Source organism: Cyprinodon variegatus, unplaced genomic scaffold (assembly GCF_000732505.1).
Source record: "Cyprinodon variegatus isolate N-32 unplaced genomic scaffold, C_variegatus-1.0 Scaffold65, whole genome shotgun sequence".
In the NCBI taxonomy this organism is placed as follows: Eukaryota; Metazoa; Chordata; class Actinopteri; order Cyprinodontiformes; family Cyprinodontidae; genus Cyprinodon; species Cyprinodon variegatus.
The window spans coordinates 815,814-818,950 of record NW_015150518.1 but is presented as its reverse complement, the minus strand read 5'-3'; positions in this window follow the sequence as shown (position 1 = coordinate 818,950).

Below are 3,137 nucleotides of genomic sequence, written 5' to 3'. Positions count from 1 at the left end.
CTTTCAGAAGTTTGAATTCTGAATATGAGCGGACCTTTCCTTTAAAAATTCTTCATTAAAACAGTAAAGTTCAGCTAAACTACTATGAACTAAAATAAGATGTTGGGGTTTGGTTGAGGTTTTGAGGACCCAAATGTTGAGGTGAGGAGGCAGAGGTGAGTTCTTGAAGATTTAATGAAGGTACTCACAGGAAACTGAGACAGGAAACCAAAACATCCAATATAAAAAGTAGAGAAAAAGCAGAACCTTGGAGACATCTGGGAAAACCAGGGAAAGACGAGGAACCAGAACTAAGGAACTGGACAGGGAGAGTTTATATGGGAGACTGAACAAAGACTGGACTGATGAGCTGATTGGGAGCAGGTGTGAACAGAGGAGGCTAGAAGGAGCTAGAGGAAAGGAGACCAACACAAGAGGGCAGCAGAGGGCAGCCAAGAAAACCCCAAGAACTCAAATACATCCAGAAAACACCACAAAATAGGAATAAAACCAATAAAAATAGAAAACATGAATCAAAGTAAAACTGAATAATCAAAAACCATGACATAAGAAGGAAAAAGACATGGTTGAAAAGAATGTAGAATGTGATTAAATTAGCTTTTAACTAATTTTTCATCAAATGTTTTGCTTAATTAGAAACCGATAACCTTCAGTTAATTGATTCTTAACCTTGTTTGCCTGAGCTAGTAGCTATTAGGCATGAAGGGCCTCATCCTAGAGGACCATCTCTGTCATATTCTATTAATGAAATGGGATGAAGATGTGATAGAAAATCATCAGCTCCGCTCAGCAGCTGAAGCTGTCAGCTAACTGGATCCTGGTGCATCGACATTTTCATCTGTTCTAAGCATCTAACGCTCTGATGGCTTCAGTCACCCGGTGACGTTCGGATGTAAACGACCTAAAACGATAAAAAAGTATTTCAACAAAATAATTTGGAGCAAAATATGGATTAAGATTTTTATTCATGATAATCGTGAAAACATAATACAATTAGAGGAAAAGGTGTTAATAACTAGCAGAAGATACAGGAGATCAAAAATAAAAAGAATCACAGAAACAAACTAAAGAAAGAGGAAAAACTAAACAAAGTGCTTTATGTTGGGGAAAAATACATTCTTCTGTGCCGAAACTGTACATCGCTCTACTCAGAGGCGCCCAGGCCTCCGAACACCAATAAGGACGGGGACGTGTTGTCATAGCAACCAGCAGATGTGGCAACTGGATGGGAGGTAATTCAACCAGACTGGGAGGAAAGGAAAGGTTTTAAAATACCCAGACCGAGTCGCATCGTCTTCCTCATCATTTATAAATTACTGAATATGTGAAATATACAAAGTAGTTCCAAAATACACAGGAAATATCTACGTAGGAAAACAGAATGTACAAAACAGACAAGAATAAATCTGTATAAACATTAAAAGCTTTTAGAATCATCTTTTAATCTGTTTTTGTTTGGTCTTCAGTAAAAGAATGTGAAGATTTTCCATTGTTAGACAGCATCACCTGTTCAAAGTCATAAAAAATGTACATTCATGGTTTAGCCTGTCTTTGGGGGGGGCGGGGCGGCGTTACAGGTAAATCCCGGCTAATCGCTCGTTAGGTTGCTCCCTAATCAGCAGTCAGCATCCTACCTGCAGGCGTAGAAAGTTTTCTATATTTAAAGTTTTTTTAAGAAGTAGAAAAAGAAAATAATCCTCATATAAAGTTTTTTTTTTAAGGTGCCTTTTATATCAGATCTTTGACTCGCAGATTAAGAAACCTGAATATTTGTGGAATAATTAAGTTTAGGAGAGTTTTTCAGCTGAACAGTGACTCCAGAGACAGATAAAGCAATCTCCCGCTGCCGGGCCGATTGCTGCGACCTTCTTAGACAACCAGGCGGCGTGACCAGCAGCGTCAGTGGCGCTAAAGCCTAAAGACAAATTTATCGGATGTCAGTTTGTTCTATATCAAAGAAAATTAAGACAAACCTCCAACAGTTTATCTTCTAATAGTTTTATGTCTCACCAGGAGGAAATATTTGAATATTTTTAAATAGAGATGCAGAAATAAATCAGCGGCTGATTGTCTTTCATTCTGCTCCATTCAGCAGCAGAGCTTTTTAAAGAGGAGAATGAAGACGAGCAGCTCTATCATTTTCTGATGAGCTTAAAACGATTTGACACGAGGGAAATAAATCATTTTAATTCAACCTTTAGAGAGTAAGATTTTATGAAGATACTAGGAAGTTTTTTCTTTTGTTTTCGTTTCCAATTGTCATAAAAACTGCTTAATTCAGAAATAATAGCAGATTTGCAGTATTTACAGTTTCTGGTGATATAAACATCAGACAAAGGTTGGTGCTAAAATGTGAGGTCAGACTTCAGCAGATAACGCGTCATTTTAAAGCTTAAATCCAGCAGTTCAGGCGGTTTGAATGAACCAGCTGCTAAATATTCTAATACAACTAATTTCTTCTGTTTTCTCTCACAAAAACTCCAGTTATAAACAACCATTTCCTGCTTCTTTTGTAAAATAAATCCTTTTATTTCACTGTTAGCATGTAAAGCAACTTTTAGCAACCAGGGGCGCTAAACCTTTGACTTAGCTAAAACTAGCAGCCCGGCTGTGTCTCTAAATGAACCAGTCTGTGTTCTGGTTTCAGACCAGTTAGACCAGCAGGTCTAGAAGTCCTGGAGTTCCTGGTAAAGACGAGGAAACGTTCCCCCTCTGGATAAAATCAGAGGAACAGAAACATCAGCTGAGGCTCAGCGCTAATGGCTGTTAGCTTAGTTAGCTCTGACATTATAACCCCAGGCTAGCAAACCCAGGATAATTCAGACGTCAGTGAACTTATTCCCATCATCAGGGACACCTAATGAGCTTCAGACCTCTGCTAAGCTAAACTTTTAACACTTTATCATGTTTAAAACTGTTTGTTCACCATATTTCAACTGATATTTTAGGCTCCTATAGGAGAGAATAAGATGAAGAGCAACGACATAAAACACGACCTGCTGACGACAAAGTGGATCAAACATCATGATCAGTGAACTGATCTGGTTCTTCCACAACAACAATCCAACATTCTGAGTAAAGTTTATTAGCCATGTAAAGACAAAAGTATAAATCCCTTTTCTGCTCAAACCAAACAT